Raw genomic sequence first — 16,774 nt, 5'->3', positions numbered from 1 at the left:
GGAAAAATAAACATGTCCTTGAAACTGCCCGTGCTCTCTTGATTGGTGCTCATGCTCCTAATAGGTACTGGGCGGATGCGGTTACCACTGCGGTATATCTTATAAATCGAATGCCCTCTAAGGTGTTGGGTCTCCAAACACCATTACATGCCATCTCTACATATACCACTGTACCAACAGTATTGATGCTTCCACCTTGTATGTTTGGGTGTGTAGCTTATGTCCATCTCCATAAGAATCAACGAACTAAGCTTGATCCTTATGCCCGTAAGTGCTTATTTTTGGGGTATGCAGTTCATCAAAAAGGCTATAGATGCTACGATCCCTCTTCTAATCGCACCTATGTTACCATGGATGTCACTTTTATGGAAAGCAAAACCTTTTTTTCACCCAATTTTCATCTTCAGGGGGAGACTAGACAGGAAGAACCGAGTTGGATGAAATTGGATTGGTTGGGCTTATCTGAAGAACATGTCAAACCGATGCAATCAGAAGATGTGCCTCTAGCTACTCCTCCTCTTGAACACTGTGAAGCTGATCAGACTCCTTCGACTCTTGAACACCATGAAGCTGATCACGAAGTTGCAATCTTTTCCCCCCTCTATAGTACCCGAAGACCCAACTCCTGAGAATGATCCTGAGGTAAACTCAGCCATGCCATTTTGTTGAGGAGTCTGGGGGCATGAAGTCTCATGAATGATGCCATGTTGCTAAAAATAATCACGGAATTTGTGATTGATATATTCACCACCATTGTCCGATCGAAAAACCTAAATCTTAGATGAAAATTGTGTTTGCACCATAATATGAAATGCCTTAAACATACAAAATACTTCATCCTTATGTTTTAGCAAATAAAGCCAAGTCATGCGGGTACAATCATCAACAAATAACACGAACCATTTGAACCCGGATACAGTAGTAACTGGGGAAGGTCCCCACACATTGGAATGGATTAGTGCAAAAGGAGTACTCTTTTTATTCAAGCTCAAGGGATAGGACACCCTATGACTTTTTGCTAGTATGCAAGTTTTACATTGAAAATTAAAATGTGTCAACTGAGTAAATAAATTCGGGAACAAATGTTTCATGTATGTGAAGGATGGATGTCCTAATGGGCGGTGCCAAAGCCAGATTTCCTTTTCTTTAATTCCACGAGAATGCTGCGTATAATGTGCTCGACCCACACTAAAATCATCCATATAATAAAGTCCCCCTCTCTTAGTACCACGTCCAATGATCTCCTTGGTGAGAATGTCCTGGAGAAGGCAAAAGTCAGGGTACATTAGCACCATACAGTTAAGATCAGATGTTACTTGACTCACAGAGAGGAGCTTATGAGATAATGATGGAACAAGCAATGTATTATGCAACTGTAAAGTAGGAGATAAAGTCACAGTTCCAGCACCAGTAATAGGAGAGAGATCACCATTAGCGTTGGCAGTATTTGTTCGTCTTGGTAATGAAGTGTGTGTGAAATCCTTACCGAAGAACGTCATATGGTCAGTGGTGCCGGAGTCCAGCAGCCACGCACCATGATTAGTATTATTAGATGAACGGTAACAGATACAACCACAGTTACCTGAGTTCGGGATCGGTGGAACCTGTGATGTCAGGGGTAAATGAGGTTCTGCAGTGACCACAGCTGCCTTACTGAGATGTTCATCTTTATTTTCCATGTCACGATATTTCTTAGCCTGGAGTTCCTTCCACCAATCTGGATACCCGTTCAATTTAAAGCAGTTTTCACGAGTATGCCTTTGATTGCCACAATAGGTGCATTTTGAGCCCTTTGATGATGTACGAGATTTCTATTTCCCATTATGCAAGGTAGTAGGTTGGTCGGAAGGACCCAATCTAACTCCTTTGGAGGCAAGAATAGCACCAGGAACAAAATCTTCACTACCAGAAATCATAATAGCTTGGCGAATTGCTTCACGACGGACTTGAGCATAAGCTTGCTCCACGGTGGGGAATGGGCGAAGCTGCAAAACATCACTTCGAATTTTATCCAGTCGATCGTCAAGGCCATCCAAGAAAGTATAGACCCGATCTTCTTGAAGAATAGCATTATACTTCTTAATATCACTTGCACACTCCATAGGATTAGGACATCGAAAATCTATCTCAAGCCATAACCCTTGGAGATCATTGTAGTATTTCTCAAGAGATCCTCCAGCTTGTTTAAGTTTTGTCACACACGACGTTTCAGATCATAAACCTGAGATGTGTCACTTCCATCAAAGTAAGTGGTAGCAATGGAGTCCCACACCAATTTGGCCGTAGGAAACCGTATAAAATTCCCTATTAATGAGGAATCCGTGGAGTTAATTAGCCAACCTTTGACAATAGTGTTGTCTGTGTGCCATTTGTGAAAGGATGGATCTGTTGAGGGTGGTTGTGGAATGTCTCCATTGATATATCCCAACTTGTCTTTGCTGGAGATATACATCTCAACAACTTGGGACCACAGGGCAAAGTTGGTACCATCCAACTTGATGCGAATCAGAGCAGCGGAAGGTTCGATGGTCAAGGCAGGTGTTTGGATCTTAGTAAAGGCTCCAGTCATTTTTGCTGTGAATTCGGTGAAGATAGAATCAGACTGAGATGCACCAGTTTGTTATTCTGCATTAGAGTCTGACATAACTGGAGACGTAAGATAAAAAAAGGGGTTTATGGTTTTATGGTATGATAATGCCTAGGATGTTGCTCTGATACCATGTCAGAGAATGAAAAACTCAGTTATTTTTATATTTATGTTTATAGCCGGGTGTTACATATTTATATGTAGGAGAAGAGGTAGTATTCTAGTATATACAAATCTTATTCCTACAATCAAGTTACTATGTAAAGAGAAAAAAAAACTTTCTATCCCATTTCCCATAATTCTTCAATCTTTCCTCAATTCACGCCGACAAACTGTTTCTAGGAAAAATGGTTGGTGACCATATATTCTCTAACACTCAAATTAACTGTCGAAAATAATAATTTGAGAAAAAATCGGGTGTGGTAGAGAGAAGCAAATAGAGTTGTGGCTATGGAAAATAGGGAAATTTATCTCCATGGTTATTTAAATATGGAATAAAAGACTTGATCATATAAGTGATAAAAATATGCAATGCTTGAAAAAATAGAGATTTTTTGGTTCAGATGATGTTGAAAAATTATCATTTTATGAACAATGCATTTTAGGAAACCAAAAGAAATTGATTTTTTTTCTTGCTGGAATTAAAACATCTGTGTCTTTTTATCATTTTGTTTCCTTCTCGAATCGATTACCTTGAAAAAATTGATTCCTTTAGATGATCATTGATCCTCAAGGATTCCATACGAATTTATAGTAGTTGATACAGTTTTCTTATAGAACATATTCTTTTAGTATAGAATCAGTTGTCCTGTAAATTGCGAATTGATTGTCAAAGGCACAATGCCTCGTTTGAAAGTCCTTGCCCGTCAAACCTAATGAAGTTTCAACAATAAGTTTTGTATCGTGACAAGGATCGACGGAGGGGCAAGACTTGACCATAATGACTATCCGTGCGACGGTTTGCACTCTAACAATAAAATAAACTTCTAGAAAACAATAAAAAAAAAAAAAAAAAAAAAAAAAATTGGACGCAAAAGAAACAAGCAGATAGAGTTGTGGTTAGACTTAAGTAGCGTACGTTTTACCTTCACATGTGGATGATTATTTAAAAAAGAAGAATCCATGCGGAATTAGGTTAAAATGTTGCATCCCTAATCCACGAGTCACTCATTCATTAGTTGGAGAAATTAAGATTGTTATGGTATTGTTCTATTTTATTAATTGTTCCTTTTTGAATTGAATTACTTTTTTAAGTTTGGACCATGTTACATAAACATAATTGTTGACATGCGAGATGACCGAATACTCATACCTCGAGAGTCGGGCATTATTTTATTCACGCAGGGTCTACGCTCTATGTGAGGGTCAATCACCCATTCGGTCACCAAAATTCGGGCACTTTGACATTTTCCTTCAAGTTTATAGAGATTGATTCCTTTTGATCTTCCTTGATCTCCAAGGATTCCATGCGAATTTATTGGAATTGACGAGACAATTTTCTCGTAGAACATATCTTTTTGGGAAACAACCTGAAGCTATCCTGTAAATTATGGATTGATTCTATTACAAAGTGCTTCAAACCTAGAACAGGAACTCAACAAATGTTAGATAAACTTTCAACCAAAGGAGTTTGTTCCACTCGATCTATGATACAACTCCAATTCTCCGAAAAGCAACAAGAAAATCCAAGATCAAAGGGCTCGACTCAAATTGTACCCCAAAACTTCAACCCGAATCCTAAAACAAACCTTTATTGATTAAAGTGAGTCACGAGGAGTTGCATCCTCTCTCTCAGGTACAACATACAATGTTTAGATTTCACAAAGAAAATAAAAAGAATCAACTTCCAGCCAAGGGTTTGGAAGATAAACGTGTGTTTGATTGATATGAAAAATATCATTTAGAAAAGAAAACATTTTTGTTGTTTTGAGGAAAACAAAAACCTACTCCGTCCAAAAAAAATATTTTCCTTAAAAACAAAGAAAATTAGACATATTTTCAAAAGTTGAAAAATATTTTTAATGAAAAATAGCAATCAAACACTCTAAAATAGGAATTTGGATGAAAATTTGATATTTTCCATAGAAAATAAATGCAATCAAATACACCCGACAAGAAAACACAGGATATTTTGAAAGCTAATACCAAACGGCAGAAATCAGATTGTGACCTAATTGTGCGACTGAAGGTATTATTTGCTTATCTCCCCCATTGATCTAAATCATGATCCAATGGTCCAAGGCTTTTTAAAAGATTCTGAAGGTGCATTACAAAACACATTTTTAAGCAATTGATTCGGGTTTTGGGTTAGCCAAGTTGTTGGGCAATTATTTAAGTAGAGTATTGGGCCAAACGGCCCATTATCATCATAACCTAAGAGCCCAGTTGGCATCATAGCCCAACATTGTCGAAGGCATAATGCCTCATTATAGTTGTATACGAGGCATATCAAATTTAAATTCTAAATATATGATGCTATAACCAAAAATTACGTGGCATACGCATGACGGAGGGAGTTCCACAATGGCCGACGGGGCATCACCTATTCTACAGTTCATATTTCAAGTCCGACCCACATATAAATAATACGACTCAAACTTTGGAGACTATTGTTATACATATTTCATATTGGGCCTCATTGGACTTGGCCCATTTAGTTAACTCGTTTGGTCCACCTCAATTTCTATATATATGGGTTAACTTCACAACATAAGGTACGTTCTAAAACCCGAACCAAACCCCCTCTCCCGTCTCGGCACTTTATTTTCTTTTTGTCCGGCCGTTAACGTGACCGTCGGAGTGCAAACGGTCGTCGGACATTTTTCTCGACTGGCGGCATTTGCATCCTAACGGGGTGTTTTGTGTGCAGGTTTGGAGGGGACAAGGTTGAAATTCTGTTGGCACATTTTTTGAGGTCAACATATGATATAAAGAAGTTAGCTGAAGAATACAAAGTAGCTTAAGAATTGAGTAGATGAAGATCATAATTACAATACCAAATTTCAACGTATCATCGAGCGAGAAACGGGACGGTCTTCTTGTCGTTAGAGTTTTTAGACGTATTAAAAAACAACATACAAGTGGCGTGGAGTCATGTATTCCAGTTGGGTTTCTTTCATTTCAAGGATACTTTAACTGTTGTTTGAAGTAATCTGCAAATTATTTTTGTTGTTTGTAAAGGAAAACTATAAAAAAATCATATGACTAAACCGTACGCAAGATTCTTTAGCATCTTAATGTATAGCATTTCCTATAAAATTATATTAAAGTTGTTGCCTTTCATGGGTAGAAATCATCGACCATTATCCTATATATTATCATTCACGTTATTTGGAAAGAGAATTTGCATTGAGACCATCGTAATGTTGGGAAATTTGACCAAACTTGCAGGAAACGAAAGGCATAAATTCTTTATGGTATAATAAAGGTGGAATTTGGTCATTCATTAGAACAAAAGATGCCAAAATATTGTTATTTATATTTGTATGGAAAATTGGAAACTTCCACCTTCGATTCAACAGAAGCTTGGAGTGAATTAGGCCAAGAATTGGGCATTTGTTCACCATAAATTATTAAATATATAACAGTTTTCTTCCTTTTGTATCACGTGATAGATTTTTCGGTATGTACATAAGTAAAATGTTTGGTAAATATAGGTGACTATTTACTTGAAGGTTTGGATGAGCGTTGTAGTAATTTCTTGTGTGATAGTTCTATATTTGACTCTGTAATTTAATTCCATCCATTCCTATTTTTCTATATATTTTGTCTTTTTGATCTGAACGAAGATTATATGGACGAATCAACAAATTGATCTCAATTCTCAACACTTGCGATGAATCAGAAAGCTAAATTAACCAGCTGAAAATTAAAGAAATACATAAAGAAACGAACAAGGAATAATTTGAATAGCACTCCAATTGTCATAACGAAGAGGGGTCATGAAAGCATGCATATTTTTCATATGTTGTAATAACCATCTCAATCAAACAAGTTTAGAAGTAGTAACCTACAGCTCGATACTATGCATTAGTACTAGAATAAGCTATGATTGTTACTTTGCCATAAAATAAGAGAATCTTCCGAAAAGAAACACAATATGTGGTGGCTCACCATCCCAATCAACATCAAAATAGACTTGTAACTCATGAGAACACTGAGTAGAGAACTAAAGTCCAAGTTTAGAAGTAGTAACCTACAACTCAATACTATGCATTAGTACTAGAATAAGCTATGATCGTTACTTTGCCATAAAATAAGAGAATCATCCGAAAAGAAACACAATATGTGGTGGCTCACCATCCCAATCAACATCAAAATAGACTTGTAACTCATGAGAACACTGAGTAGAGAACTAAAGTCCAATAAAATAGAATCCAATTGATGTAGAGTACAATAAGATGAACAATGGTAAAATGACTTGTTCGACGAGTTGGTATAATCTCACTAATTACCTAACTGAATACGATATGTTTCAGACATGTAATTGTAAGATATACCAAACTTTTAGTTGTTGATATAAATTGAAATTTTCTAGAGACACGCCATAAGTTGGAGAGAACTTGACTTTAGTCTCAATAGGGGGAGGCCTAATCTTGTTCTCACTCAATATAACGAGCTAGCAAATCCAATATTTTTATCTCGTGAAAAGTAGATGAAACTTCTAGTACCAAGAAATATCAAATTAAGCCAATACTTTACATATCAAATTGTTCGTTGCGATACCATTCGAGATCACCAATACCTTAAAAATGATCAAATGCTATAATCGTATAATTAACATAAAGGAGGAGAAGAATATGACATTTACCTGTTTAACAATCAATAGGGCATGAGAATACGAACTTGATGAAAAATCTAAACTGATGAATTGTGTTATCGAATTTTTCAACTCATGTAGGATGAGCTTTTTAACTATCATACTACACCCGTCGAAGATGAAAACATTGATTCAGAGAGAGAAAAATGTGAAAAATGATATTCAGCCTGATGAAATGCCTGTTTTACAATGTATATAAATAGCAGATAACAAAATAACAGGATTGAAAGCTATATGGTAGCTGGCGCTTGAGCTCTAACACTCCCCCTCAAGGTAGTAAGTGAATGTCAAGAACAACCATCTTGGACAGCAAAGGGAACAAAGAAGCAGCAGGTAAAGCTTTTGTGAACACATCTTCAAGTTTGTTGTTGAGTACGAATAGGAAGGAGTTTTAAAAAGCCATCTGTAAGTTTGTTGCTAACAAAATGACAATCAATCTTGTTTGGATTGTGATGCCAAAATCCAATTCAATCAATTGGGCTGTGATGAAAAGGGCTTAGCCCATTATTGGTATTATATTTCCATTGCCCAATAATCCAAAGGTAGAGGCCCAACTACCCGAGCCCAACATGAGGCCACGTGTGCTACACCGAGCCATTGGCTCACCTAGCTGATCTACGGTGATGTTGTCTTCAATATAAGGAACCTTTTGGTGGTTGCCCTAGTTGACCGTGTGATATTTTCTAGTGACTCTTGAACTCTCTAGAATCGAGTCCTTCTCTCTGCTTCTCTACTCTTTCGTCTTCTTCGTGAATTTTTCCCAAGTTCTCTGTGATTTGAAAATTGATTCTTTCTGTGTGAACAGTAAATCCAAGTGATCCTTTCTTAAAAGAGTGAGTGAAGTCAGTTTAGGGGTTTTCCATTTTGGCTCATCGAAGTAGCTGCGTTTAGATTCCTTTTGTGGGTTTAGGTGTGTTTTGGTGTTTTTACCATTGTACAGAAGGGTACAATGATAATTTCTGAGCCCAAACATTGATTGAACCTTGAAGTCGTTTTTTGTCCAGTTTCTTGGTCGATTTTCTCTATGTGAGATCTGAAAATACTTGGTGTATTTCTTGAGTTTTATTATATCAGTGGTATCAGAGCCTTCAAGGCTTCCTTCGATGGGGATCAGGTTGTGAAAAATTCATTTTCACATTTAGATCTGAAAAGATCTGTTTCGCTCGACCTTTTTTTTAAAATCCCTTCAGTAGTTAATGTGTACTAACAATTGATTTCTTATGGAGTTCACGTTTTTTCTCTTGCAGGTCCATCAGTTCACGATTATTCTTAAGTGACCCGTACTATTCTTGAGGTTTCTTGCTCACTAGTTTGAGTGATCGGTATTGAAGGATCACTCCTCTGGTTTGCGACTATTTTTCCCTTATTAAAATTTAATTTGTACTTCCCAGACGTATATGCTTTACATATTGTGACTACAGTAAATTGTTGAATTACTAAGTCAATTTTTCTGTGTATGCTAATATACGTATGTAGTTAAATTTTTTGTTAAGTGCATTCGTTTATTGATTCTATATGATATATTCATATTATCCTTTTCCTGCTTCCGGTTCTAATGTCCCAAATTGTGCCTTGACTTGAGGACATGATCCGTAAGGAATCCTGGTGAATTTGGGCATTTGGAACTTGAAGTTTGTTGCATTGTGTACATTGCCATTTCTTGTTACTTTGAACACTGTGTGTGTTAATATTTTCTTGATTCTTGAAGCTTCTTGGTATATAATAATTTATGTGATCCTATGTATTATCACATTTTATTCTACACCACCTCTTTTCTGTTGAACATTGAACTTCAAAATAATTTTCTTGTGTTGGTTAAAAATTTCAAATGACGACAACTATGTTTGAACTTGGAGTTTTTAATGGAAAAGAGGATTTTCCCATTTGGTAACAAAAAATGAAAGGGGTCCTTGTTCAACAGAAAGTTGCAAAAGCCATAACTGGTGATTTTCCTGATACTATGACCGAAGCACAGAAAGCTAAATGTGATGAACTTGCCTATACCTCTATTATATTACATCTATCTGATCAAGTTTTGATAAAGGTTGGGAAACATGATAGTGCTAGAGATTTGTGGGAAAAACTAGAAGAACTTTATTTAGTTAAGTCCCTACCAAATAAACTGTTTCTCTTAAAAAGATTCTTTAGTTTTAAGATTGACATGACTAAAGACTTAGAAGATAACTTTGACATCTTTAATAAATTGGTTCAAGATATTACCAATGTGTGAGACAAAGTGTCTGATGAATACAAGGCTGTGATTCTTCTAAATTCATTACTTGAAATGTATAACGATGTCAAAAGTGCCATTAAATATGGCAGGGATTCATTGACTCCTGAAGTTGTTATTAACTCTTTAAGGAGCAAGGATCTGGAACTTAAAACTGAGAAGCATGGAAGGGATTCTGGGAGTTTATTTGTTAGAAAGAGGTCACTTAATAGACAAAACAATAGTCAGGACAATTAGAGTTATCAAGGAAATAATAATAACAACAAGAAAGGGAGAGGAAGACCTAGGTCAAAGTCTAGGACTGGGACTGGGAATAGGAAATGTTATGGATGTGAGAAATCTGGTCACTTTATTAAGGATTGTTTTTAAAAAAAGAATGAACAGAGGGATAAGAAAATAGATGAGGAAAATGTTGTTGAATCCCTAGATGATAAAACTGTGGATGTCTATGTTGTTACTGAACCTGTTACTAATTAGCATACTGTAAATTTTTCTGAAAATACTGACCAGAATCAAGAATGGATTATTGACTCCGGTTGCACTTTCCATATGACTTCTAAAAGGTCCTGTTTAGAAAATTTTAAAGAAATGAATGGAGGTGAGGTAGTAATGGGTAATAATGCAGCCTGTAAAGTCTCAGGAATTGACAGTGTGACTTTGAAATTTGAAAATGGATATATCTTTACCCTAGAAAGAGTAAGGAATGTCCCTGATTTAAATAAAAATTTAATTTCTATGGGTGATCTAGATGATATTGGTCTCCAAACTAAACTTGGGAATGGTTTGTTAAAAGTTTTTAAAGGCCCTCTTGTAATATTCAAGGGTGCCAAAAGAAATGGTATATATGTCACTAGAGCTAAAATAGTTTTAAGTCATACTATTGAGTCCTTAACTACTGGAGTTGATGCTACCTTAAAATGGCACAACAGGCTGGCACATGTGAGTGAAAGAGGTATGCATATTTTGAATAAAATGGGTGTATTTGGAAAAGATAATGTTTCAAAAATCCATTTTTGTGATTACTAAATACTTGGTAAGCAACATAGATTTCATTTTAATACTGGAAAGCATGAGACCACTTCTGTTCTGGAGTATGTACATGCTGATTTGTGGGGACCCTAATCTACTATTACTCAATGTGGAAACAAATATTTTCTGTCTTTGATTGATGATTTTTCAAGAAAGGTTTGGATTTTTCTGTTAAAACAAAAATCAGATACTTTTGAAAAAATTTAAAGTTTGAAAAACCTTGATTGAAAATCAAATAGGGAAGAAAATCAAGGTATTAAGAACTGATAATGGTCTACAATTTTTTAATGTTATTTTTGATCAATTATGTAAGGATAGTGGGATACTTAGGTATAAAATAGTTCCCTATACCCTTCAGCAAAATGGAGTTGCTGAGAGGATGAATAAGACTATTCTAGACAAAGTAAGATGCATGATGATCAGTTCTGGAGTTCCTAAAGTGCTATGGGGTGAAGATGCTATGACAGCAGTTTATATCATAAATAGAACCCCAAGTAGTGTCTTAGATGGCAGAACGCCCGAGGAGGTGTAGTCTGGAAAAATACCAGATTATAGTCACCTGAAGACCTTTGGTTGTGCAGCCTTTTCCCATCAAAGTAGTGGTAAACTTGAACCTAGATCCTAAAAATGTGTTTTTATGGGATACCCTGAAGGAGTTGAAGGGTATTGGTTGTGGGATAAGAGTGTGAAGGGGTTTAGAATGATCACAAGTAGGAATGTGACCTTCAATGAGAGTGATATGCCCTGCATGACTAATAAACATCAGGTTAGTGTTCCTAGAAGTGAGGAAGAAGATATGACTAGGCTGCAGGTGGAGCCTTTGTCACCCCCTGAGCATACTGATAATGTTCAGGAAGAGATTGGGAAGTTTCTAATGAAAATATAGAAGGTGAAGGTAATGTTTAAGAAGTTGGTAAAGAAGAAAATTCATTTTGAAGATTATTAGTTAGCCAAGGATAGGGTTAGAAGGGAAATAAGGGAACCCATTAGAATGAGAGACTACCTATCTTTAGCTTTACTGTCTTATCAAGATCTGGCCTTTAAGAAACCAGAAACATATGATGAGGCCGTGAGTTGTCAGTCTTCAAAAGACTAGTAATTGGCTATGGAAGAGAAAATGAACTCTTTAAGAAAAAATGAAATCTGGACTTTGGTTCCTAAACCTAAAGATAAATCCCTAGTTGATTGTAAGTGGATTTATACAATTAAGGAAAGAAATACAGCGAATTAGCCCCTTAGATTTAAGGCCAGATTAGTGGCAAAAGAGTTTACTCAGAAACCCAGTATTGATTATAATGAAATTTTCTTACCTGCAGTTAAATACATTATCATACGTGTTATGCTTGCATTAGTTGCGCATTATGATCTTAAACTTGAACAAATGGATGTAAAAACTGTCTTCTTGCATGGAGACTTGGATGAAATTATCTATATGAGTCAACCACCTGGACATGTTGATAATAAGAAACCTGAGCATGTGTGCTTGTTAAAAAGATCATTGTATGGACTTAAACAATCACCTAGACAATGGTATAAACGCTTTGATAACTTTGTGTCATCTGTAGGTTTTCTTAGAAGCTCTTTTGATCATTGTCTATATTTGAAAAAAATAAAAAAGAAAAATCTGAATCTGTGATTGTTTACCTACTACTTTATGTGGATGATATGTTGTTAATTGGACAGCATTTTAGTGATATCAATGATATTAGGAGATCTTTATGCTCTGAATTTGAAATGAAAGATTTGGGACATGCTAGAAGAATTTTAGGTATGGATATTAAGAGAAATAGATCCAAACATGTTCTTTATCTATCATAATCTGCCTATATTGAAAAAGTCTTATCTAAATTTTCTATGCATGAATAAAAAACTATTACTTTACCACTTGCAAGTCATTTTAAATTGAGTAAAGATCAGTGCTCGGTTGATGAATCTGATGTGAAATACATGCAAAAGGTCCCCTATGCTAATGCAGTGGGGTCTGTTATGTACACTATGGTGTGTACAAAACTTGATGTAGCTCATGCTATTAGTAATCTAAGTAGATTTATGGCCAATCCTGGCCCTGAACATTGGACAGACTTAAAATGGTTACTTAGGTATCTAAAAGGAACATCTAACTTAGATTTATATTTTAATCCTAGTAAAGAAGATGTCATATTAAAAGGATTTGTAGATTCAGATTATGCTGGGGACATGGACAATAGGAAATCAACCACATCTTAAATGTTTACTTTGTGTGGCACTTGTGTGAGTTGGAAATCACAATTACAGTCTATTGTTGCTCTATCAACCACTGAAACAGAATATGTGGCTGCTACTGAAACCATAAAAGAAGCACTATGGTTTAAATGTTTGTTATGTGAAATTAATGTTCTATCACAACCTGTTGTAGTTTACTCAGATAGTCAAAGTGCAATTCATCTGTGTAAAAATCCTGTATTTCATGAAAGAACCAAGCATATAGATGTTAAAATGCATTTTATAACAGACATAATTCATAAAGAATCTGTTGTACTTGAAAAAATCCCAACTGAATTTAATCATGCTGATATGGGAACCAAGGTACTGCCTCTTAACAAGTTTAGTTCTTGTTTGAAAATATTGAAAATTAATACGGGGTAACCTTTGTGGTAATGCAGGTACACTGAACCTCTTAGTGCAATGATCTGTTGAACTTAAAGAAGAAAATGAATTTGTTTTGTGTCTCTGTAGTGTGTCTGATGGTCATTGGCATCAAGGTGGAGATTGTTTGGATTTTGATGCCAAAATCCAATTCAATCAATTGGGCTGTGATGAAAAGGGCTTAGCCCATTGCTGGTATTATATTTCCATTGCCTGATAATTCAAAGGTAGAGGCCCAACTACCCGAGCCCAACATGAGGCCACGTGTGCTACTCCGAGCCATTGGATCACCTAGTGATTTACAGTGATGTTGTCTTCAATATAAGAAACCTTTTGGTGGTTGCCCTAGTTGACCGTGTGATATTTTCTGGTGACTCTTGAACTCTCTAGAATCGAGTCCTTCTCTTTGCTTCTCTACTCCTTCGTCTTCTTCATGAATTTTCCCCAAGTTCTCTGTGATTTGGAAATCGATTCTTTCTGTGTGAACAGTAAATCTTAGTGATCCTTTCTTAAAGGAGTGAGTGAAGTCAGTTTAGGGGTTTTCCATTTTGGCTCGTTGAAGTAGCTGCGTTCGGATTCCTTTTGTGGGTTTAGGTGTGTTTTGGTGTTTTTACCATTGTATAGAAGGGTACAATGATAATTTCTGAGCCCAAACATTGATTGAACCTTGAAGTCATTTTTTGTCTCCAGTTTCTTGGTCGATTTTCTCTATGTGAGATCTGAAAATACTTGGTGTATTTCTTGAGTTTTATTACATCAGATCTCAATGTATTTCGTGCGGTCATGAAATGTATGATTTGTAGCAATGTGAACCGCAACTTGATTGTTACAAAAGAGAACCACTGGTCTACTAGATAAGATTTAGAAATCCTTCAACTGATGGAGCTAAATAAACTCACCAACAGTGGAAGCTAGAGCACGGTACTCAGCCTTTGCATACGAATGGGAAATATTAGTTTACTTTGTGGCTTTCCAGGAGATCATGGATTCATCAAGGAAAACACAAAAATCAGTTACTGATTTTCGAGAGTCTAGACAGGAGCCCCAATCAGCATTTGTAATTGCTCAAAGTTCGAAAGATGGTAAGAAGAAAAGAGTAATCCTTGAAAAGACTTAAAATATTGTAGAAGATGATGTACTGATGCTAGGTGTAGCTGTCGAGTACTAGAAATAAATTGACTCAGTCCATGAACAGCCAATGTGATGCACGACCGCGAAATGGTAAGGTATAATAAACGACCAATCAGCCTTCTGTAAGATGAAACATCATCAAGCGGTTTACCCTCAAAGGAACTGAGTTTAGCATTTGGATCCATAGGTAAAGAATTTTATTTATAGGCAAGGAAACTAGAATCTTCAAGAAGTTGAAGTACATAATGGCGTTGAGAAAAAACCCGACCTTTATTCTATCAAGCAATCTCTGAACTAAGAAATTACTTCAAAGATCCAAGATCTTTAAGTTTGAATTGGCTATGAAGGAATCTTTTTAACTCATCAATAGCGTTTAAGTACGAGTTAGTGATGATGATATCTCTGCTCTTATTAAAAAGGGAGTAATTAGGCTTTGATTAAACAAGCCAATTGAGAACAAGATATTGGGAGAATTTGGAGAACCATTGTCTTGAAGCTTGTTTTAAGCCATTAACTGACTTATGTAAGCGGCAAAAAAGTTTTTCCTCCTTAATATTAACCCGTCTGTGTTTAGAATAGCCCAAAGTAAGGTCCATGTAAACCTCTTCGAATAAATCTCCATTCAAAAAAGCATTATTGACATTAAGCTAGAAGAGAAACCAACCTTTACCAACAGCTATGGCAAGGAGCATTTTGACAGTGACTAGCTTTGCAACGTGGAAAATGTCTCTATAAAATCCAAGCCTTTTGTTGGGTATACCCTTTCGCCGCTAAACGAACTTTATATTGCTCAATACAACAATCTGACTTATATTTAATTTTGCAAATCCACTTACACCCAATTGGATTTTTTCGTTAGGAAGGGACTGAATTGTCGGAGCGTTATTCGACTCCATAGCCTCCAATTCAGTATCCATAGCTTCTCTCCAATGTTGGAAATTAATAGCCTGGTGGTAAAATTGAGGTTTAAAGGAGGATGATACATTTAAGAGGTAAGCACAATGAGAAGAAGAAAGAGATTTATAGGAAATATATTTATGCAAAAGATATGGAGTGTGATTGACGGTGCAGTAAATTGCAGTGATAGTCTCTCATATAAGAAAGAGGTTTTATGAGCTAGGAACTTCTTCTAACATCTGTAGCAAGATTAGCTATATGAACTGCCTTATCAATTCCAAAAGTGGATGTTTGATTAGGCACAAGTAGGATATTTAAATTAGATTTGGGGATGGGTAAGACTAGGTCTAGAAATGGATCTATAACATCAATGAGATAAGGTATTGATTGGAAGGGAAATAAGGTCCATGAAATGTCACATCACGAGATAAAGAAGAAGGCTTTTGATTCAATATCATATAGTCTATATCCTTTGATGACAGAAGATATCCAACAAATATACATGTCACAGCCCTTGGATCAAATTTAGTATGATAAGAAGGCAATGTAGATGCATAACATAAGTCCCCAAAGACCCCGAGATGTCTATAATCAACCTGCTGACCATAGAGAAGCTGATAAGGAGTCTCTTGATGCAATAAGGGTGATGGAGTCCTATTGATCAAGTAAGTGGCTATAAGTATACATTCTCCCTAGAACTTGATGGGGACATGGGATTGGAAGAAGAGTGCATGAGCCATATTAAGCAAGTGTTGATGATTCCTTTTTATCACCGAATTTTGTTCAGGATACTCAACACAAGACCACTGATGTAATGCCATTTTTTATTGAAAAAATTATGTGAATTGTAGATCAGTTGCATTGTTCAACCTGAATACCTTAATTATCATGCTAAATTGTGTTTCAATGAGGGAGAAAAACTTGGGAACAATGAACTAAACATCAGATTTCTGTTTCATGAAGAAAAACCATGTATATCTAGTGCAATCATCCACAAAGGTAAAAAAATAGCAATAACCAGCATGTGTGGGCATATGATATGAAGCCTATATTTCGCAATTGACTAAATCAAAAGCATTTCTAGATAAACGATTGTTTGAAACAAACGAAGACGTCTTCGTTTAGCTTACGGGAAAACTGTCCAACAACGATTATCTAAAAGATCATTACAAGTAAATTGCAACTTGTCTTTCAATACTTCTAATCTTTTACAAGACAAATGTCCAAGTCTATTGTGCCAAACTTGTGAAGATACATTATTTACTGTTGAAATGGAAGGTTTACAAGTAATACTAGATAAATTAGTGTTAAGGAAAGGTGTAAGCAATGACATAAAGATCTACCATCTTGTTATCCCTGCCAGTCGTCTTCAAAGTTGGCATTTCCTGAATAACTCAATAATCTCTGAGAAAACTGACATGGAGAGGAAAGTTTTTTGTTAATGAGCCTATAGAGA

Source organism: Olea europaea, chromosome 6, assembly GCF_002742605.1.
Source record: "Olea europaea var. sylvestris chromosome 6, O_europaea_v1, whole genome shotgun sequence".
NCBI classification, from domain to species: domain Eukaryota; kingdom Viridiplantae; phylum Streptophyta; class Magnoliopsida; order Lamiales; family Oleaceae; genus Olea; species Olea europaea.
Note: the sequence above shows the minus strand (reverse complement) of the source record.